A 24606-nucleotide genomic window follows, 5' to 3' on the forward strand; every position below is an offset into this window, starting at 1 on the left:
CAGTTAACCAAAGGCCATCAAGGATCAGAATTAAATCAAACAAACCCATGAGCTTGAGCTCAGTTGTGCAATGTGTGTCAGTCATCTCTCTTCAAAACAAGCACAGGGCATCTTCTTAAATTCCACTTCCGTTAAACTATACTTCCCAAACACGAACCTATCAAAGCCAGAGCCACTTCCTTCTATTAGAATAACAAAATTAGACTGCTAGTCAAACTCTTAGCCAAATACGATAGCTGGATCTAAAAGCATTCAGTTCTCGGTGCAGTGAACTTAAATGATAAAGGGCTACTAGACAGGTAAAAGCCAAAAGGATCAAAACCAGCTTTCTCCTCCATTCTACCAATCAGGCTAAGAATTACTATGTGCCCAGCTTGGTAACCACAGGGGTGCTCTAGCGGATATAAATAAGTATTTGTATGTGTTCTACAAAGGCTTTGAGGAAGCTTATAGGAAATATCTGACCTGGAAGCATATTAGAATAGGAAATAGCAGATGTACTGCAGCATTGTTCAAAATAACTTTCTGCAAAAATAATGAAATTATTCCATATCTGTGCTGTGCAACACAGTGGCCACTAGCCACATGCTGTCTATTGAGCACCTGAAGATGAATAGTGTCAAATGAGGAACTAAATTTTTATGTCATTTTAATAAATTTAAATTTTTATTGATTGATTGAGAGAGAGTCTTGCTCTGTCACCCAGTCTGGAGCGCAGTGGTGTGATCTCGGCTCACTTCAACTTCTACCTCCCAGGTTCAAGCAATTCTCCCACTTCAGCCTCCCAAGTAGATTACAGGCAATTAAAATTAAATTTAAAGGCCAGGTGTGGTAACTCACGCCTATAATCTCAGAAATTTGGGAGGCTGAGGCAGGTGGATCACTTGAGGACAGGAGTTCGAGACCAGCCTAGCCAACATGGCAAAACCCTGTCTCTACCAAAAAAATTACAAAAATTAGTCAGGTGCAGAGTTGCATGCCTGTAATTCCAGCTACTTGGGAGGCTGAGGCAGGAGAATAGCTTGAACCTGGGAGATGGAGGTTGCAGTGAGCTCAGATCATGCCACTGCACTCCAGCCTGGGTGACAAGGCAAGACTCTGTCTCAAAAAATAAAATATAAATTAAATTTAGCCATATGATGTTATTGGCTGCCATGTTGGACAGCAAGGACCAGAGAGCCAAGTTGTGAGATCCACAGAACACATATATAAATGCTTTGATAACATGGCTATTTCAATTTAGCAATTAAGATTCACCCCGAACTTCCTCTTTGCCAAAGTAAAATAGGACACAGAAGATATAATACTTGCCCCAACTTCCAAGACTTTATATATACATATTTGACACAATATTCTATGCTTTTCTGTCATTCAGTTATTTTGTTGTGATGCATCTTAAGAAATGAATTTAGACTCATTTTTATATATTAGTTTATTCAGACATGTAGTACTCCCCTAGTTCATAGGAAGACTGTACACAAGTACTGGGGCCAGGGGAGGACGCCAGGAACCCCTATCCAATAATTTTGACATCCACAAGAAGTGAAGAATTATCCTAGTCTTCATAGGCTTGCAAAGCACCCCTGTTCTTTTTATTAAGCCCATGTTGGTCACTTCCCGTGATCCTGCCCATACTGTGGGAAACAGCTGATGCCAAGTTGGAATCCACAAAAAGGTTATTGCAGGTTAGATGCTTTTGGGATTCATTGCTTTCCAAATTAAACAACTAGAATAAAAGAGTGTGTCTCTCATTACCCAGTATTGAGATTCTGCTCACCTGGCAGGAACTGAAGAAATAACAGAAGCAAGTCTTAATTTACACATTTACAAGATAATTGTATATATTGTTTAGTGATATGTATATTGATAGCAAACTACAGGGAAAAAGTCATGGAATCGGTATAGAGATGATCTTTTTATTACTTTGTGTCTTGATGCACGTCAAACATTTTAAAACAGATGCTTCCAATAGTGTGACTATTTGTATAGCTACTTAGCTTACATAGAAATAGTTTTAAAACACAGTGTGAAAAGTAATGCAGCCAACTAAGGCTTTCTTTTGCTCTGTGCAATTTAATTAACGTGTTTGTTTCTTAACTTGTGTATTATAAAAGCAGCATTTCTGTAGTGTCTCATGGATACAAAGGCAGCTGAACACTTTATTAAAATGTTGACATCTACAATTGAAAAGGGGTCTCATAATAACTGCCACCCATTTTTTTCTTAGTAAATGGAGATAAGGTATGTTGTAGGGCATTTTTGCTTTTATCATATTAAAGATTTATCTGATCCGATTTACATATACATTATCATAAAAGGTGCTTATCCTGAAACCACTTGGGCACAGCTGAAGAAGGCCTGCTGCTCTTCCTAGAAATCCCCCAAATAGTCCCTGAAATAGTTTTTCTCTTTGCTCCCCACATTGCATATATACATATACATGTATAGACACACACATATACATGCAAGCACATACATTATGTTACTACTGTATTCAGAATTGTGACTTCCCATCATGGAGAAATCATGAACCATCTAAACTTTGTGTTGTAAATCAACAACATGCTGGTTTAGAAAAATAATACAATGAAGACCCACACTGTAGACTTGATGCAATGTGGGGTGCAAGGAGAAAAACTTTTTCAGAGGGTATTTGGGTGAGGGGAGGTTCTAGGAAGAGCAGCAGGCTTTCTTCAGCTGTGTCCAATCCCCAGACTCATTTGCTGAGACAAGAAGGTGTTTTTGTGAAGCTTCCGGTCAGCACAGTACTCAGACACCCAAATGGTGCTCTCTCACCAGTGCCGTTTATATGGCACACAGCTGTCCTCGCTCCGTATTTCTTTCATCTGTTAAGATGGTATCTTCAAATACCAAGGTGCCTGAAATCAAATCAGACAAGCTGGAGTCACCTTTACCTATGTCTCATCCCTCAAATCAAGGAACCCTGATGTTCTGGGGCATCCACTTTAAAACATTCCCAAATTGAGCATTTTTTTTTTTTTTTGGCCTGGCCTCTGCTTGCCACTCCAGTCTTAATTTTTGCTTCTCCTGAACTTGCACCCTAAGCTCCAGCTGAAGTAATTTCAATTCATGGGGCATATATTGCTCTTACCCCTCCAGGACTCTCATATGCTGTCTTTTTTTTTCTTATATCTTAATCCCCACTTTGGCCTGTATTTTGGTCCTTCACATTCTGAAGTCAGTCATTTCTTCATACTCTAACCCCTCCTCCTCCTAAGAAGGGGTTACATATCCCTTGCTGTCTGGTCCATGGCACCTGGAATTACCACTACTTGTCCTGAGGAGTGGTCTCTGTGTCTTGCTCAAGGCAGTATGCCCAGTGCTGGTTAGAACCATGCCTGTTACATGGTAGATACTCAAAAAAGAGAGTCTTAGTGAATGAGTAAGTGGGAGAATTCCCATTTCCACTGCCTTATTCTAGTGATGAGAAGACAAAGGCTTAGTCCATTGTAACAGGCATCTTAACCAGTCTACCTCTTTCCTTGACTCCAGCCTCTCTCTATCATCCTTCTCATTGTTATGTGAGTTATCTTTCTAAAACAAGATGGTTCCCCACTGCTTAGAATGAAAAGTCCAATGGCTTTAGCATACACACCAAGTCATTAATAACTGAGTCACAACTCACATTTCCTGACATTTCTTCTTATCACCAGCCACATGCCAAATTCTGCTGCCTTTGTCCCTTGGCTTCTAAATGTCTATCTCACTTCTCCATTTTCAACACCCATCCCGTCTAAAAAGTAATATCCTACTTCTCTTAGACTCAAGTCTATATGTACATTACAACACTTGTGTTAAATTGTAATTTTTGTGTTTTGTTTTTTGTTTGTTTTTGAGACAGAGTCTCATTCTGTTGCCCAGGCTGGAGTGCAGTGGCATGATCTCGGCTCACTGCAACCTCTGCCTCCCAGGCTCAAGTGATTCACCTGCCTCAGCCTCCTGGCTAGCTGGGATTACAGGCATGTGCCACCACGCCTGGCTAATTTTTGTATTTTTAGTAGAGAGGGGGGTTTCACCATGTTGGACAGGCTGGTCTCAAACTCCCAACCTCAAGTGATCCGCCTGCCTCAGTCTCCCAAAGTGCTGGGATTACAGGTGTGAGCCACTGCGCCTGGCCTGAACTATAAGTTTATTTTGCTATTTGTCTGTCTTTTCCAGTGGTCACTGAGCATCCAAAGGTGGGCTATGTCTGAAATCCCATTTACTAGCTCAATATTTGGCTCCCAGTAGGAGCCCAATAAATGTTTTTTATAATCAATTACAAGAAGCCAAAATTCTATAAGCCTAATCACTACAGAAACTTCAAATGTGGAAGTTAATTGCTTTAACTAGGAACATAAAAGCAGAATAAATCAAAATTAATACAGCTGTTTTTATCTTGGAGCCAACAGAATATGTTACATAGAATATTTATGCTCATGCTTATTTATAGGTTTGTATAGTTTTGTATTGTAATCTGTTAAAATTTGAAGATTGCTCATGTAAGTCTCAACTTGAACAAATTAACAAAATTTAACAAATTCAGAGAAAACCTGGATTTTATATTAATTTTGATTCATTAATTCTAAACCTATTAAATTAGCTTAAAATTATTAACCTGTCTCCCCAAGATAAAAGAACAAGCTCCTCAATAGGTAGGATACTCTGTGTTTTAAGCATTTGCTAATTTGTGATCCTTGTGTTTTTGCTTTTATTTTTTTTTAACTCTTCAGTTGGAATTTTGACTCTAGAAGAAAGATATTCCTTATATAATCCCCATGTAGCAGCACTTAATGATTCTAAAGTTCTTTCCCCATGTGAACAATGAAGACTACATGACAAAATGCTGGAAACTGCCTCCCAGACATACATCCTGAAGCAAAAAACAAATTTTTAAACTGCTGTTACTGTACTGAACAACCCAAGTTATTACCATGCATGTGTAATCACAGATCAAGAGGAACATGCCTCAATTCCAAAGGTTCTAATGATGACAATGCCCATAAGACAAAAGGTCACACAGAACTCTGCATAAATAAGTTGATAAGGCTGGGAGGTAATATATTTGTCTGATTTTAATGGAAATCAACAGAATAACTCATTAAATAAAATAAAATGTACCCACAATAGAAAAATAGCACATATTGGGGAAAAAAACAACAATAAAAAACTCAGTATCACTCTATCACTTTCAGTTTAGAGAAAGAAAACTGCAAAGTACTTAAACCTACATTTCTTCTCCCTGAGTCCTTTCTCTGCATATTCATTGTCTATTTATCTACATTTATGAATGACAAGTGGATCTCAGAAGCCATCCAGTTCAACTTTCTCATGTAATAGCCTAAGATACTGAGGCCCAGAAATGTGAAGCTTGTCCAAGATCACAAGGCTAATTATGAGCAGAGAAGAGTGATAACCCAGATCTCTTCCAAACACACGTTCAGACTTCTTTTTAGTACATCTGAGGTTCATGCACTGGAATATAGATTTCAATACCTGCCACCCATGGATCTATTTCATGTGCCTTCTCAGATTATTTCTACTATAAAAATTTTAAGAGCTTCTAAAATCAGTAACCTTCATTAAACTGCTTTCCTGAGAGCCCCTGAGGGCAGAAAAATAATTTTAGTAAAATCCACTTATTCATAGGAAATTAAATATTTCATGCAATGGATAACTTGAGATCCTTGTGTTCTTGTTCCCTTTTAACTCTTCAATCTGATTTAGACTCCGGGAGCAAGACATTCCTTACATAATCCCAATGAAGCGGTGCCTAGTGATTCTCAAGTTCTTTCTACATAAGAACAATGAACATCATGTGACCAAATGCTGAAAATAACCTACAAGTCTTCCACTGAAGCAGAAAAATTTAAATCAACTGTTAGTACTGTATTAATGAAACCCATGTTCTTAAGCCTTTTTTTTTTTTTTTTGAGACAGAGTCTCTCTCTGTCACCAGGCTGGAGTGCAGTGGCATGATTTCGGCTTACTGCAACCTCCGCCTCTTCTCCCGGGTTCGCAATTTTCCCGCCTTAGCCTCCTGAGTAGCTGGGATTACAGGCGTGTGCTATCATGCCCGGTTAATTTTTGTATTTTTAGCAGAGACAGGGTTTCACCATGTTGGTCAGGGTGGTCTTGAACTCCTGACCTTGTGATCTGCCTGCCTCAGCCTCCCAAAGTGCTGGGATTACAGGCGTGAGCCACCGCACTCGGCCTTAAGCATTTAAATAACTAGTCACTCCTTTGTTAAAAAACACCTTTAAAATCTCTTGTGCTGGCATGAGGTCCCTCTAAATGACGTTCCAATTGACCCTTCTGACCATGCTCACGCACTATGTTCTTAAACAGAACTACTAACTGTGTGTCCTCTCCTCCCCCCTGCCCACATCTCTCCCTCAGTTCAGAAGTGTTTCATATTCAGAAGGTCCTGTTCTGATGACACTTATTTTATATGCCACAGTGTTTTCCATCCCTCTCTCGGGCACATATCCTTTAGGCCCTGCACTGCTATTACTGGTGCACATCTCTCATCTTTCCTCCTAGACTGTAAACCCAAGGAGCAGGATTTATGGTCTGAGTCTTCTGTGGTTTGCCAATCATAAGCCCCAATAGTATCTGGCAAGGCATACTTCAAAGAGGAGGTGTTCATAGAGATTTACTGCAAGAGGGCAGGAAGGAGACAACTGTATCCCAGGACAGAACCATGGGAGCAGTTTGTCGTATCATTGAGGAAACTGAGGTTCAGCCTGGTGAAGGGACTTGCCAAAGTTCAGCCCATGTAGGTAAATTCCTTATGATTTCAGACCCTATAACCAGGTAACTTTCTGCATCAACTCCATTTTTAAATGCATTGTTTTTCCTTAAAATCACTTCATAAATGTCCGTGTCCTCCAAACTTGAATGAACAGAAGTTATTCTTTTCTTATATTGACAAATATTGACTCTCTCTATAGATATACAGTCAATATATGAAAATTATATATATGTATATATATAATTTGTTTTGCTGTAATAGAGACACACTGAGAGGGATGTCTGTCCTCCATGTGAAATCACTCTAGATTGTGGTTTCTAATAATGTCACTTTTGTACTGTTTTGTTTATTCTGTTCCTAACCAGGTTGTCACTAACTTCTGTTATCCTCACTCCAGTGGCTTCTCTTTTTAATTTGCATTTCTTTGAGAAATGGGATTCTGAGCTACACTAAAATAGTATCCAATGAAAGGCAGAAAGCTATCCCCGAGCCCACCAATTATTTTTTCTATGAATACAGTAGATAAGCTTTAAGACATGCATTTTTGGCTACTCATTGGCAGTCTTGTTTCTTTCTCAGTTTGAATTCTGGAGGGACAGGATGTGGGATAATAGATCTCTAGGAGCAAATTGAGGTGACCCGAAGTCAAGTGCCTCGTTTACTAAGCTCTTGTTTTAGATACATGTATCAGTGATCTATGTATGCCATGGCAGCATATCTGTAATAGCTTGCTGAGTTAAAAACAAACAGAATTATACTATCATACGAATAGTCCCTGTTTTGAAAAAAAATTTCTACATTTACATACAGTTTGAAAGGATGCCACCCTCATAGTATCGTGACATTTTTCCTAGGAAACTAGTGTTTATTGCTAGGGACGAGGGAAGACTTAACGGTATGTTTTTAGTTTAGTTACTTCTGGAGTTTTGATTTCTAATTTTTCTGCATTATTCTCTGAGAACATGAATTACACATTGATGCTAATTCTATGAAATCTATTGAGACGTATTTTATGGCATCACATATGGTCAATTACTGAAACAGTCTATGCGTGCTGGAAAGGAATGTATCTACTAGCTGTTGGCTACAGGGTTAAATATATGTATGCTAGCTCAAGCTTGTTAAAACTGTGTTATTCAAATCATCTATAATCTTTTTCATCGGCACGACTCATTAAATACTGAGTTGTATTAACCTTGCACTGTAATAGTAAATGTGTTAATTTCTCTAGTTTGCTGTTTTATTTCATATATTTTGAGGCTATACAATTAAATATATACAAACAAGTTTAGAATTATTACAACTTTGCAGTTAATTGTAGCTTACATTATGTAATGATCTTTTTTATTCCTACTAGTTTTTGCTTTTAACACAATTTTTATCAGGTATTAACATAGTGACACCAAACTCGTTTTGGTAAGTATTTACCTGTTGTATCTTTTCCAGTCTTTTATTTTCAACCCATTGACATACTTGTTTTAGATATAACTCTTGTAAGCTTTATATAGGTAGAATTAAAAAAATGAATAATATCATTTGTTGTGGTCACTAACATCTGTGAGTTTTAGCCATCACATTCTGTTCAAATTTCTATTAAAAAATTCCGTTTGTTATGTGCTCCCTTCATACCACACATTTTCTATTCTCTATTTGCTTAGATGTTATACATTCTATTTTTATTACTTTACAGGTTATACTTATAACTTTTAACAAGACATACTTGATTGTAGACTTAAAATTCAAAGCCCCCCCACCGAGCTTCCCCTGAGTAGTGCAGGTGCATGGCCCTTAGAAGGCTTTAAATCTAATCACGCCTGTACCATGTCACCCAACTCCTCAGTTCAACCCTCTTCACCCTCCCAAGTACTCATTTTTAGTGTTGTTTTGTTATTTGTAGACCCTGTTTGTTTACATTTATCCAGAGGGCTATATTTTCTTTTCTCCCTACTCCTTCTCATATTTCAGATGTCAAAAATCCTTTCTGGGATCTCATCCCTCTTTTTGAGGGAAATACTTTAGAACTCATTTTAGTGAGGACTTGGTGGTAAATACTCTCACTTTTTAATTCTCTAATGCGTTTATTTTGCCTTTGTTTTTAAATTAAATTTAAGAAGGCATAGAAGTCTTGGTTAGGAGTTAACTTATTTCAGCAGTTTAGAAATATGGCAGTATATTCCAGCTCTAGTTTTTTATGTTAGGATGTTCCAGGATCAGCAATCATTGTGGCAAGTTTTTTCTTTTCTTTTTCTGACTCCTTTTAAGTTCGTGTGTCTACATGTAGATTTCTTTTTTCTTTACTTGGCTTTGGATCTGTTAGGCTTCCAGAAACAGAGAATTCGTATCTTATTCTTTTAAAAAATTCCAGGCCATGCTTCCTTTTTTGTTATTTTCTTCTTCTGGAAATCCAATTTGAGATACTTAAAACATCTCATTGTGCCCATGTGTTTCTTCATCTCTTTCATGTTTTCTGTCTACTTCTACAGAGATACGGAATATGCAAAATTTGACAAATATTTGTTCAGTTCCATCGTCAAGTTTACTACATCTCTATAAATTAGCTGTGTCCAATCTGTTATTAATACTTTGCCTATCCACTGAGATTACTCTTTGGTTCTTTTAATTTTTGTCCCAGTTTTTTTTTTTTTTTTCTTGATAGCATACCTCTGTCTTACGCATTTCATTTTATCTTTCTTTAATCAGTTTAGACAGAACTTGTTTCCTCCTGTACATACCTGAAGTTCTGGGGGACACAGTATTCCATTTTTCTGTTTGGTGTTTCTGCTCGCTCACTCTGATGGTGGCTGCAGCTTGGAGCCTTGGGTGGCTGGGTAGAGGGAGGCTTACGTCTCATGTCAGAAAAAACACCCAGTTGAACCTGAGTCAAGGTGTGTCCCTTCAGAGAGATTTGTGTTTGCTTCTGCCATGCAATTCAAGGTGTTACCCACCAAGGATTTAAATGCTGATTTCTGAACTTGTCGTAATATAATTTCAAAAGCATGTGTGAGTAGGCCTTTGGTTACATATTCTTTAGGGTAGACCACTTTCTACCCCTATAACCTCACCAAGCACACACACCACCCAGCCTGGGAATCAAGGGTGTTTTTATGTTTGTTGTTTAGCTTTCTTTCTGTGGTGGGAGATTTTATATTTAGTCTATTCTTTCATTATAGGTATATCCCTTTAGAGCAGTGGTTTTGAAATATGCTGTCAAGTTCTATTAGTACATAGTGAAATCAATTTAGTGTTGTGGTTCTTAATCTTGGTGGTGCATTAGAATCACCCAGGGAACTTTTAAAACCCTGACTCCTGGGCCACAACCCAAGACCAATGAAATCAGAATCACTGAGGGTGGGACCCCGGCATACATATTCTTATGGCTTCTAGGTGTCAAGACTGAGAACCACCATTATGACTAGCATTTTGTAATAAAACAGAATGGAGTACAATAGAAAAAAGAGTAGTTAACATTGATCCTTAGTAAGAACTGTGCACATTGCTACAAAATCTGCTATTCAGTGTGGTATGAGAGAGAGACTATGTACCATCTTCTAATATAAATTATATTCTTACTGGGGTTTTCTCTTTAAAAAAAGAACCTAAAAAGGTTAAGGCTCTTGATTACCAAGATTAGAAGTGGTCCTCAGAGTAGCTGAAGCGTGAGAGCCAGCTTATTACTTGCATTTCTGCTGATATGTTTACATACATACATGTAGGCATGTGGAGATTTCCCCTCCTTTCTTGGACATTTAGCTCTGGGCGTCCATTTGTCCAGCTTCTCTAGATGTTACATAAAAGGTTATGAGAATATCAAGTCTATCATTTTACTGAATATAAAATTTCAGATTTCTTTATATACCGTACTTTTTTCCTTTGAATTTTATTTGAATGCATGCACTATAATGTCTAAGTTAAATTTACAGTTAAAATATATTGTAATTACTCTATTAATATTAACATATTTTATAATGACACTACAGAAAGTTATTAAATGTGCTTTCCAACGCACTTGTTGCTGTACCAAGGCTGTCACATTTATCTGTAGAAAGAGATTCTCTAACATTAGGGTTTTGCAACTTTAGTTGTTCAGTTCATAAGAGCAACAGGAGTTTTCAGACAGGCAAATAAGAGAAAATAGAACTTAAAGAGGTGCCAGGGCAGCATTTATTTTTGACCAAGTGCTAAGGTAAGATGGCTGGTAGGCATAGTGACAACATGCTAGGGGAATGTCTGAAGCATGGTGACATCACCATTTTCCCCAACAAATGGGGACAGGAGGAAGCATCATAGAGACTGTTTGTTGTTGTTACTGTTGTTGGCATGGCTAAACTACCCCTGGGAGCATTAGGGCACCTTCCCAAAGATCTTCTAGGTAAATATATATATTTTTAAGTGAGGCGTGAGATTAGATATTCTAGCTGCTAAGCCCCTTTTCTATCCTGTCCTCAAAAGATCAAAAGATGCAACAGAAATATTTTTTCTCTAATACCACTATGTCCCATCTCTGGAATTCTACACTTTCCTCTATTATAATCCTCCCAAATGCCAATGACCCAGCCAAAATTCCATCTAGTCACACAGAATGATGGGAATTAGTGTCCATACAGCAGTTCATCCAAACCGAGCTGATGCTAAGCATCTCATTATGTAAAACTTTCAACCTCCCTTTATGTTACTATCTGGCACTCCTACATTTTAAACTGTAAATATAGTAAGCGTGTTTTACTGGAATCACTATGCTCAGAAATGTCACACTCAGACCACAACACTCAAATGTGGCAGATTGCTGGCAATCTGTTTTCTTTCTCCAAGGAAGTAAAAGCTGTACAGTTGCTTTAGAAAAAGATAAAGAAAGAGATAAAGGTGAAAGGAATTATATTAACAGATTGGTGTAGATAACGTGGGACTTTGTGTTTTGTTTTAACTGGTCACAACATTTAAACATGTTATTATGCTCCTAGAACTGGATGATAATCTTCTGGAATAGGTAAAAACTAAGAGAAAAAGAAATATTTAAGAAAAAGAACTAAGAAAGAAGGTTTAGAAAAGCCAAAAACAAATTTACTGACGACCCAGAAAAGATCTTACTCAAATATCACCCAGGCAAATAGATCCATGACTGCTTCTCAATGTCCTCTTCCCCAGACTCCTGATTTGCTACCTTCCCAGCAGAATGAAGATCCTCTTACAACACCAGAGAGTCCTACAAAAATGTTGGTTCTTTAATTTTAAACTATTGTATATTATGGGATCACATGTAATTGGAACAGTCAAGTTAATCAGAAGGATTTGAATTATGTAACACTTTCAATAGTCCCCAAACTTGTCAATTTAACATTTTTATTTTCTACTTTTAGCTCTTGCCATATTTAATCTGAAAGAAGATTAACTGTTTTGAAGGAATAAACAGATTCTGCAGAGTACTGTTTATTTAACTATTGAGTCTTCACTACAAAAAGAAGCTAGACCAAATTAGCTTTTCCCCCTACTATATTACAAAGCCAGTACAGTAATATCACCTCAATTAAAATTGCTAAAATGTCAATAAATAACCCCTGCATTCATTCACATCCTCTCTTCCTCCACTTCTCTCTGTTCCCACTGTCTCTTTCTCTAGAGCACTGTTTTCAATTCCTCAACTGTTGTTCCATTGTTCTGGGAAGAAGTCCATTTAATTCTGTGTACCAAATTTACTATGTTTTAAATGATTTCTTGGACAGATTCTATATATATATATATCCAATTAGACTGTTTTGGTGCCAATTTCTCTTCTTGATACCTTTCCTTGAATGAAAGACTTGTACTTAAAGCTCAGCTTTTCTTGTAACACATGCATGCATACACACACACACCCATTTTATAAATAAGAAAAAAAAAAAACCCACAAATAAAAACCTAAATCTGTGCTGTCCAATATAGTAGCCACTAGCTCAAAATGCCACTTAAGTAAAATTAAATAAAATAAAAAATTCAATTCCTCAGTAATGCCAGCCACATTTCAAAGGCTCAACAACCTCATTTGGCTAGTGGCTATCACATTGGATAGTGTAAAAGAGCACTGCCATCACTGCAGAAAGTTCTATTGGACAGCACTGTTTCAAAGTTTCTATAGATTTTAGAAAAAATGCTAGGAAGCTGAACTGCATGATTCACTCATTGATTTTTTCCCTTTCATACTTGTATGCCTTTATTTAGCCAAATTAAAAATGTACAGATATGTTTCATTAAATGTCAATGTTACACATAGTACAAAATATAAAGAAACAAAGTATCATGAGGAAAAAACCAAACAACCCTCCAGCATGTGTGTCTAGGTGGAATTTCATAATAAACAGCAAGGCCCAAGTCAGGACTCTGAATGCTGACTTTAGTTGATTTTCTAAAGCCTTATTCATCTGATCAAATGGCATACAAGTAAACCAAGATTGTTTAAGTTGAGGCATTTGTTGCCCTCCTAATTTTACTTTCATTTAATGATTCCGTAAGGGGAACAAAAAGAATCACCTGAACTGATTATACACTAAAATACAAAACACTGTGTTAAAGACTATCTCACAGTTGATAGGAAACCATTCCTAAATCTGTTACAGTGATTAAACACCTAAAACCTAAAAAGTACTACAAAACCCAATGTAAAATACTGTAACCACTTTGGTACTTGTAACTCCAAGCTGACAGAGTATATTCTTAAGGACAATTTCTCATTTCTGGTAGACATGCAGGGTGATGATGACCTACAGGGTGTCATTTCATATTTCAAGTAAAATGAGATGACCGGGACTGATCCATTACAGTAGGAGGTGTGAAATGCAGCTTTGTAGAGCAAATGCAAAAAGATTAAGACAAACAAGTTACAATGCGAACCAGTTCCAGGTTGTCAGAGATAAAAACCCCTACTTGAGAGAAAACAGAAACTAGCCAAATTTAAGGCATCCTTACAAAGAAGCGTAATGACCAAAAGTAAAAGTCCAAATGCTCATTAACTTATCTACTTAAGGAATTGTGCCTTCTTGAAGATAACCCAAAATATGATTTCACTGTAGAAGCAGCGACTAAACTGTTTTCATATTCATGTAAAAACATAAAAATACTTTAAAATGTTAATCACTTAACAGTTCACATTTACTCATGATGTAGAATGCTTAAATGAAAAGAATGTAAAATGTGTAACTTAATATATAAAATTATAATCATCCAAATAACATTATAATGATCTTAAAAATATCTAAATCATTTAATTTTTTTAGAGTAAAAATAAAGCAAATTCTGTGATGCCTATACTTGGCTCTTTGATTGAACTAAAAGATTTTCTCCTGCTTTCCAAAGGAGTTTTGTTTAGAGTGAGACACCATCCACCTGATAGAATACTATGAAGTAATGAAAAATAATGTTTCTAGACTACCAGTTTCTGGCCCAAAGGAGTTTGAGAGTCACCGCTCCTATACTCAAAAGAAAAAAAAAAAAAAGTGAAAAACTAAAAACCAACATTTTCTTAGATCTAGCAGAGAATTAAGGTCATAAGACAAGCCACCACCCTCAAAACTAGAGACACAGGTAGATAAAGAAAACCCACAGCTTACCTGGAACAAAAACCACCCAGAAACCACCTCTGAAGCCAGCCTCGGGTAATGATACTTAAAAGGTAATTGACTATAATTGCTAGAGACGGTGCTCTCCCCAGCTTGAGAGAGAGAACAAACTCAGGAAGGCCTGATCCTGGGGTGAGGGCTGAGGAGAGGGGAGTGATGGGCTGAGAGTGGCATCACACTTTTCTAAGTTTAATTTGCAGGAGCTCCAATAGGATCTTAGGATAAAGATCACAGAAAAACCCCCTCCTGCTTCCAGTGGAGAAAAGGGAAAAGTAACCATTATATAAGCCCAGAACATTTTGTTCTTAACAATAGCTTGCCCTCATAGGAAATCATTTTACCAGACTCTAACCACCTTGGGTTTCACCAGAGCCCAAACACTTGGGAAAAGGGAAATACTCAATTACAGACACCTCATTCCCCATCTCCCCACCGGAGTAATCTGGCACTTGAGGGAAGGAAAACACCCCACTGCAGCCCCTTCTAGCCTTCCTGTTGCATCTAAATGGGAGAGGAAAAAAAACCTGAGAAGCATTGATGCAAGTCACAGCCCACAGACCTGTACTTACTAAACGACTGAGAACTAATCACTGGACTACAGAACGGCTCCTTTCTTCTCACAGCTAACCACTACATCAATAGGGCTCTTGTATAAGACCAGGGGATTACAACAAACTGGTTTATCCCAATTCCTTTTACCCAGTATCTTACGTCTGGCTTTCAACACAAAATTACAAGGCATTCCAAATAAAAGAGTTTGAAGACAGAGCAAGCATCAACCAGACTCAGAAATGGTAGGAATGTTGGGGTTATCAGACTGGGATTTAAAGTAACTATGATTAGTATGCTAAGGGATCTAAAGGAAAAACAGGCAGCACACAAGAATAAATGGGTAATGTAAACAGAGATAGAAATTGTAAGAAACAAAAAGAAATGCTAGAGATCAAAACACTGTATCAAAAATAAAGAATGTCTTGATGAGCTTATTAGTAGACTGGACATAGCTAAAGAAAAAAAAAAAAAACTCTGAGCTTGAAGATATTTCAATAGAAACCTCCCAAACAGAAAAAAAAAGAAAGTATAATTGATTTACTAACAAGGACAGAAAGTGAAATCATGTATAATACTCAATTAATACTACAGAAATCAGAAAAAGGGCAGAAGACAAAAAATAACAGAACAAGGGCAAGGAATAGAAAATAAAGAAAAATATGATAAATAATAATACAACTATACTAATAATCACGTTAAACACCAATGGTCTGAATACATCAGTCAAAAGAGGCTGTCAGAGTGAATAAAAACAAGACCCAACCATGTGTTGTCTGCAAGAAATCCACTTTAATAATAAAGACACATATGAATTAAAAGTAAGGTGACAGAGAATGATTCACCATGGTAATACTAATCAAAAGAAAGTTGGAGTAGCTATATTAATTTCAGAGAAAGCAAACTTCGGAGCAAAAAAGCCTTTCAGAGATAAAGAGGGGCATTACATAATGTTAAAAAGTCAGTCTTCCAAGGAGACATAACAATCCTGATTGGGTGTGGGCCTAACAACGGAGCATCAAAATATATAAAGCAAAAGCTGATGCAACTGCAAGGAGAAAAGAACAAATCCACTATTATAGCTGGAGATTTCAACATCTCTCTATTAGTAATTCACAGATTCAACAGGCAGAAAATCAGTAACAACGTAGTTGAATTGAGGACCACCATCCATCAATTGGATCTAGCTGACATTTATAGAATACTTTACACAACAACAGCAGAATACACTTGCTTAAGCCCACATATTCACTAAAATAGACATATTCTGGGCCATGAAAGATAACTTAAAAATTTTTAAAGAATAGAAATCATACAACATGTGCTCTCAGACCAAAATAGAATTAAACTATAAATCAAAAACACAAAGATAACTGGAAAACCCCAAATACCTGGACACTAAACAATAAACTCTGAAATAGTGTATGGGTCCCAGAACAATTCTGAAGAGAAATTTAAAAATATTTTAAAGTAAATGAAACTGAAAATACAATGTATCCAAATTTGTGAGATACACCAAAAGCAGTACTTGGAAGCAAATTTATAGCACTGAATACATATATTAGAAAAGAAAAAAGTTTTAAAATCATTCAAGCTTCCACCTTAGAAAATGAGAAAAAGAGAAGTTAACCCCAAAGTAAGCAAAACGGAAAAAAAAAAAAAAAAAAAAAAAAAAATAGAGCAGATATCAATGAAGTGGAAAACAGGAAGTCAATGGAGAAAATCAGAAAATTCAAAAGCTAGTTTTTTGAAACGATTAATAAAATTGATAAATTTCATGACAAGCAAATGAAGGAAAAAAGACAAAAATTACAAACATCAGAAATGAAAGAGGGGGCATCACTGCTGATTCCATAAAGTTTAAAGGATAGCAAAGTTATATTATAAACAACATTCTGCCCACACATTTGACAACCTAGATAAAATGGAACAATTCCCTGAATGACACAATCTGCCAAAAATCACACAAGAAAAAAAAAAAATAACCTGAAGAGGCCCGTATCTATTAAAGAAAATCCAAACACTACTAATAACCTTCCAAACAGAAAGCCCCAGGACGAGATGGGTTCACTGCTGAATTCTCCCAAACACTGAAAGAGGAAATCATACTAATTCTCTACAATGTCTTCTCGAGACAGAAGCGGGGGTGGGAGGTTAAGTTTCTAACTCATTGTATAAAGCCAGGATTACCCTAATACCAAAACCAAAGACATGATAAGGACATAAGACTATCGACCAATATATCTCATAAATGTAGATGCAAAATTCCTCAAAAAATGTTAGCAAGTTTACTTAGGGAAAGTACAAAACACTTATACCACAGCTAAATGAATTTATTCTGTGCATACAAGGCTGGTTCAACATTTGAAAATCAATGTAATCCATTAATCACATCACCAGGTTAAAAAAGAAAAATTACATCATCACATCAATAGATGTAGAAAAGGCACTTGACAAAAATCTAACACCCATTCATGGTAAAATCTACCAGGAAACTAAGAATAGAGGGGAATTTCCTCAACTTGGTAAAAAAACATCTACAAAAAACCTACAGTTATAATTAGTTAATATCACACTTAAGAAACTAGGTGCTTTCCTGCTAAGATCAGGGACAAGGCAAGGATGTCTGTTCTCATCACTCCTATTCAACTTTGTACTGAAAGTTCTAGCTAATAAAGACAAGAAAAAATAGTACACAGATTGAGAAGGAAGAAATAAAACCATCTTTTTCACAGATAAATGATTTTCTCTGTAAATCCCAAGGGACAAGAACACTGGAACTAATGAGCAAGTGTTGCAAGGTTGGAGCACACAAATATAATATCCAAGTCTATTGCTTTTCTATGTATCAGCAATGAAACAGAATTTAAAAAGCACAATACCACTTACACTAGCACCAAATAAATGAATAATAGTTATACATCTAACAAAATATGTATAAGCTCTATGACGAACACTTCAAAGCACTAAGAAATCCAAGAAAAGCTAAACAAATATTCCATGTTCATAGATAGAAAAACTAACAATTGTTGAGATTTCAGTTCTTCTAACTTGATTTAAAGATTCAATGCAATCTCAACCAAAATTACAGCAACTTATTTTGTGGATATCAAAAAACTGATTCTAAAGTTTATATGGAGAAACAAAGAACCCAGAATAACTAACATAATTTGAAGGAGAAGAGTAAGTTTAGAGGAATAATACCATTTGACTTCAAGGCCTAGTATAGTGTGACATTAATCAAGACAGTGTGGTAATAGTGAAAGAATATACAAATAGACCAATGTAACAGAATAGGTGGGGTAGAAAATACACTTATACGAGTATAATCAACTGATCATTGATATCGGCAAATCAACAGAGAAAGGACAGTCTTTTCCACAAATGATGATGCTAGAACAACAGGGCATTGACATGTTAAAAACCAGCTAGATACAGACCTTACACCTTTCTACTCACAAAGAAAACCCCAAAACCCTCAAAATGGATCATAGACTCAAATGTAAAAAGGAAAACTATAAAAATCCTAGAAAATATATTAGGAGAAAATCTAGGTTTGCCAATAACTTTTCAGATACAACTCCAAAGGCACAATCCATGGAAGAAAACATTGACTGTGCTGGACTTCATTAAAATTAAAAGCTTCTCTGCTAAGGACACAAAGTACTAGCCACAGACTAGGAATATCCAAGAGATACAAAGAACATTTAAAACCCTACAATGAGAAAATGAACAACCCGCTTTAGAAAGTGGGCAAAAGATCTGAAAGACACCACATCAAACAAGATATACAGATGGCAAATGAGCAAATGAAAAGATGCGCCACACCATCTGTCATTAGGGAAATACAAATCAAAACAACAATGAGATACCACTACATACATACTACAATAGCCGAAATTGATTCTTTCTATTCTTTTTAGATTTTGGCCATTCTAATAGATACATAGTGGTATCTCATTGTTGTTTTGATTTGTATTTACCAGCATTTGTTGTTGCAAAAACAAATGTTGATATAGATATGGAGAAAAGGAACTCTCATTCATTGCTGGTGGAACTACAAAATGGTATGTCACTTTGGAAGACAGGTTTTCAGTTCCTTACAAAACTAAACATATTCTTTCCATATGATCCATCAATCATGCTCCCAGATATTAACCCAAATGACTTGAAAACTTATGTCCACTCAAAAACCTACACATGAAATGTTTGTAACCGTTATATTTATAATTGCCCAAACTGGGAAGCCACCAAGATGCCTTCTAATGGGTAAATGAATAAACTGTAGTGCATTCAGGCAATGGATTATTTAGCACTAAAAAGAAATGAGCTATCAAGCCACAAAAAGATATGGAAGAATCTTAAATGCATATTGCTAAGTGAAAGAAGCCAATCTGAAAGGGGCATATACTCTATGAATTCAACTACATGACATGTTAAAATAAATAAAACTATGAAGACAATGAAAAGATCAGTGATTGCCGGGGATTACGGGGACAGAATAGAGAAAAAAGGGATTAACAGGTAGACTGATGGGATTTTTTAGAGCAGTAGATATATTCACTGCATTAAAAGATTATTTCTTGAGAAATTAAAAACCAACAAATAAATACATTTTTACATAATTTTCAGAGTAGTATTAAAATAGAATACATCTCAATGAAATTAGTTTATTTGATCTTTACCTGCGTTTTCAAAATGCTTTTATAATAAATATGCATACTTTTTATGCAAATATGCAAAAAACTAAGTTAGGCTTAAAACATGTTTTTCTAAAGAGTTCAAAACCAGTATTTTCTAGATATAAGGAATAGGATTATACTTTAGGAGGTATCAACTATTCCATTAGCATAATAAGGTACTGCAAATATATCTGAGTAACTAGCAATTCCCATTAAATGACAGAGCAGATTCACTTAATAATTGTCCCTTTAAGGGATTTTTATTTATTCTATTTGTTATTAAAACACATACATTCATTATTCTAATGAGAAACTCCTCATAAAACAGACTGAAATGAAAAACTACAGTCTAACAAAATCACTTTGTAAAATTGAGACCTAATACAGATTAAAGAGCTATCAACTTTTCATTGAATAAATATGAAAGATATAAAGAAACAGAGGAAGAGAGAAGAATCCTTGACCAGCTCTTAAATGAACTGAAATGAGTACAGCTCTACCCTTAACTTGAGACAGAACAGGCCCGAGGTATTACGGTTTTTCTCCTTTACCTTCTCATACATATAATGCCCTTTTCTAGGAGTAAATGCCCATTATGATGTGTTTTTATCTCACAAGAGATAGAGGCACAGTAAATGTAAGTCTGAATTAGCACTTTTAGATTTATGGTACCAAGTTATCTATAATGGGTTGACTCTGTTATAATGCAGTGCTAAGAAGGCCCAAAGCCATCATTAAAATATTAAGCAGAATAAAACACTTAGCTTCCAAAGGCCTATGGGTCATTTCATTTATTCCCCACCTTATTAATAAGGCTATCCCTTAGCATTCCAAACTTATTTTCAAAGATTTTCCAAGAAAGAGATTTCCTTTATACTGGGGAAGGCCCCATTTACTGACAGCTGCAAGGAAATGTTCCAGGAAAAATCAGCACATATGTGAAGAATATTCCTGTATAGTGCTTTTATCAACAAATGGAGTAAACTGCTCCAGGGTACAAATTCTATAAACACTGGGACCAATATTAACATAATAGGACTCTATAATAAACAAGAGTGGGATTGGTTTGATGGGAATTTAGAAGCCAACCAAATACCCAAACAGCAACTTGGGCTGTCTGCGACATCGATCACCCATTAGCTCCACCTATGGGATTGTCCCCACAGTGGCCAGTCCCACTCTGCTCAGTTGGTCCAAGGTCCTAGTGAATGTTCCCCCTTTGTCTCCTTTCTCCCCTGCAGTCTGAATACTCCCATCAAACCCACATGTCACAAACTTTTTGTTATTGTAAATTGGAAAATATTTCCAAGAAATTGCAAGATTCTTAAAATACCAGGTGAGCAGAAAATAGAGAACTTGGTGAGCTAGAAGTCAGGGAAGTTCCAGGACAAATTTGCTCTTGGAAGAGGAGAAGGTACAGGGGGAGAAGAGAACAAATAAAGGAAATACGGGTGAGTGCTGTGGCAGGACGGAGATGAATCTGGGTGCAGGTGGGTGGCTGGCGACAGGCATGTTCCCACTTGGTTCAGTTTAGATGGGATCATTAAAAAGTTCCCCATTCCACAACAAGCAAACTTTTCTTGTAGTCTAAACTTTCCTTTCCTCTATGAGTGTGTAATGTTTCATCCTACGGAACAATTCAGAAAGTTAACTTTATATGCTTCCACTAGAGAATCTAACTAAAAGCTGAGGGAAATGATTGGAAAGATAAAACTACAATCACAAAGGGAATCCTGTAAGACATGATATACTATGAGCAGTCCGGGTGATTCTTTCCCCTTCCCTATATGATACCAATACAAACGTCTAAAAAGAACTCAGTTGGCTGTTATTCTTCATTCTCTAACAGCAGTAAAAATGACGACAGTTTCAAAACTTAGTTCAAATGACCACAAATGTTCTAGATATTCACATTCAGCACAAACTTTAATGAATTCTACCACACGTTTAAAGAAGAATTAATACTCACACTTCACAAATACTTGCAAAAAATGGAAGGAACATTTCATTTAATTAATTCTGTGAGTCAATATTAACCTGAGATTAAATCAAAGACATCACCAGAAAAAGAAAACTATACAATATCTTTTATGAATATGGATTTAAAAAAACTCAACAAAATACTAGCAAACCAAATTCAGCAACACATACAGGTAAAAAGAATTATACAAAATGACCAAGTGGGATTTATGACAGGAATGCAAGCTTGGATTAACATCTGAAAAATATATAAGCATCTTGATAGACACAAGAGAAGTATTTGACAAAATCCACCACCCTTTGGATTTGTTCAAAGTATAAATGGGAAGCCACTGGAGGCTTGTGATTAGGAAGGTTACATGATCATTTTCACTTTTTTGTTTTGTTTTTGAGACAGGATGGAGGGCAGTGGCATGATCTCGGCTTACTGCAATCTCAACATCCTGGGCCAAGAAACACTCCTGCCTCCGCTCCCCAAGTAGCTGAGACTACAGGTATGTGCCACCATGCCCAGCTAATTTTTTTTGTTTTTTGTTTTTTGTTTTTTTTTGGTAGAGATGGGGTTTTGTCATGTTGCCCAGGCGGGTCCCAAACTTCTGAGCTCAAGTCATTCACCCGCCTCGGCCTACCAAAGTGCCAGGATTACAGGTATGAGCCACACTGCACCTGACCTTTTTTCACATGTTTTAAAAGGATCTTTGGCTGCTGGTGGGGACCTGAGCATGGGTGCAGGGGTGGCCACAGGGAGCCAAGGTGGAAGGCAATTACAGGAGAAATGCTTGACAACCTATTTTCCCTTAATAATGAGAATGGTGGTGACCTGGACTACAATGGCAGCTGAGGAGGTACTAAGAAGTTGAATTCAGGACATAATATTTAAGGGAGAGCCAGTAGGATTTGCAGACAGACAAAAATTTAAAGTGAGTCTGTCAGCCTGTTTGTGTATTTTTCCTGCAGCTATGATCTGAGGTTGGGTCCAGGCAGAGCAGGTGGAGCATCTGATTTAACCAAGGCTGGTTTTTCCAGGTAGGTACGGTGAACGGAGAGGATGAAAGGTTATTGAGGATGTGTGCAAAGGAGGGATTGTCAATCGCTATGGACCATGTAAACTGGTAAGGTCAACAGACTGGCATTTGACACAGAGGTGTAAATATTTTTTAAGTAATAGGAGGTGTCCAAAAATTAGGATGCCTGAGATGAAGATTTTGAAAGTGTAGAGTTTTATTTACCAGGAGCATCAGATTCCCTGGGAGCCTCTAAGAAATGCGGAACCTAAGCCCCCATACCAGGCCTACTTCTGAATCTAACTGCATTTTAACAGGACTTCCAAGTGACTTCTATGCACAGTAAAGGTTGTGAATCACTAGTCTAGGGTAGCACTATAGGAATGGGTGGCTGAGGTGGAACAGAGGCCAAGAGCAAGAAAGCCAAGAACCTGGGAGTCTAGGATATGCCGTCTCTGTGGGTACTGACGGCATCAAGAATGATGACTGCTGAGGTGGTAGAGAAAGTTAGTAAATCTTCAGGTGGAGCGGCCAGGAGGAAAATATGTGGAGAACGGCAACAAGAAAGAGCATCTAAAGCATGTGTTGCAGAAGTGCTGTCCTTTTAAGGAGCATGAGCAGGCGGTCTTTTAAGGAGCAAGGAGAGAGGGTCATTGGTCTGGAAGCAGAAACCAGGAGCAAGAAAGACGCCAGCAGCACCTCCAGTGAGGAGGTAATCAAGGTGTTCTGGTGAAAACAACCACCACCTGAGAAAGCTTCTGGAAATGCAGTGTCCTCAGAGGCAGCCAGTTTGGGTTACAGACTGTAACAGTAACACACCATCTGACCCACTGCTGTCAAGGCGCCAAAAGCATCATAGTGGGCAGGTTTTGTTGCTTTGGGTTCTCTTAACAGTTCCAATACGCTTTACAAATATCTGAATCTCTAAACAGGAAATGCTTTAAATGCAGGCAAAAGTTTATTTACATAATGTCTCCGTGGATATGAGACAGCAATATATGCATGCAACCGCAAAGATGTATAAAAGAGTCTTGTAAAATAAAAATGATACAAAGTCTTTATATAATGACTTTTAAGACTTTAAATAAACCCTTATATAGAATTTTAAAGGGGGCGGAGCAAGATGGCCGAATAGGAACAACTCCAGTCTCCAACTCCCAGCGCGAGCGACACAGAAGACCGGTGATTTCTGCATTTTCAACTGAGGTACTGGGGTCATCTCACTAGGGAGTGCCGGACAATCGGTGCTGGTCAGCTGCTGCAGCCTGACCAGCGAGAGCTGAAGCAGGGCGAGGCATTGCCTCACCTGGAAGCGCAAGGGGGAAGGGGATCCGTTTTCCTAGCCAGGGGAACTGAGACACACAACACCTGGAAAATCGGGTAACTCCCACCCCAATACTGCGCTGTAAGCATACAGGCATTCCAGGAGAATATATCCCACACCTGGCCGGGAGGGTCCCACGCCCACGAAGCCTCCCTCACTGCTAACACAGCAGTCTGCCGCGATCTATCCGCAAGGCAGCAGCGAGGCTGGGGGAGGGGCGCCCGCCATTGCTGAGGCTTAAGTAGGTAAACAAAGCCGCTGGGAAGCTCGAACTGGGTGGAGCTCACAGCAGCTCAAGGAAGCCTGCCTGTCTCTGTAGTCTCCACCTCTGGGGACAGCGCACAGCTGAAGACCAACAGGGGAAGTAGCGGGAGCCGGTGCAGACGCGAACGACTCTGTCTGACAGCTTTGGGGAGAGCCGCGGATCTCCCAACGCGGAGGTTGAGATCTGAGAACGGACAGACTGCCTGCTCAGGTGTGTCCCTGACCCCTGAGTAGCCTAGCTGGGAGAAATCCCCCACTAGGGGCAGTCTGACACCCCACACCTCACAGGGTGGAGTACACCCCTGAGAGGACACTTCCAAAGGAAGAATCAGACAGGTACACTCGCTGTTCAGCAATATTCTATCTTCGGCAACCTCTGCTGCTGATACCCAGGCAAACAGGGTCTGGAGTGGACCTCAAGCAATCTCCAACAGACCAACAGAGAGTCCTTCTGACTGTCAGA

The 24606-nt window shown here is 37.6% G+C and overlaps 1 protein-coding gene across 2 annotated transcripts in view; it reads right to left on the bottom strand.

Annotated features, from left to right (window-relative positions):
* The window catches only part of KCNN2 (potassium calcium-activated channel subfamily N member 2), a 443065-nt gene that overhangs the window by 46172 nt on the left and 372287 nt on the right, over window positions 1–24606 (bottom strand). The window lies entirely within an intron of this gene.

The sequence above is a fragment of the Rhinopithecus roxellana genome, chromosome 3, assembly GCF_007565055.1.
Source record: "Rhinopithecus roxellana isolate Shanxi Qingling chromosome 3, ASM756505v1, whole genome shotgun sequence".
Classification (NCBI taxonomy): Eukaryota; Metazoa; Chordata; class Mammalia; order Primates; family Cercopithecidae; genus Rhinopithecus; species Rhinopithecus roxellana.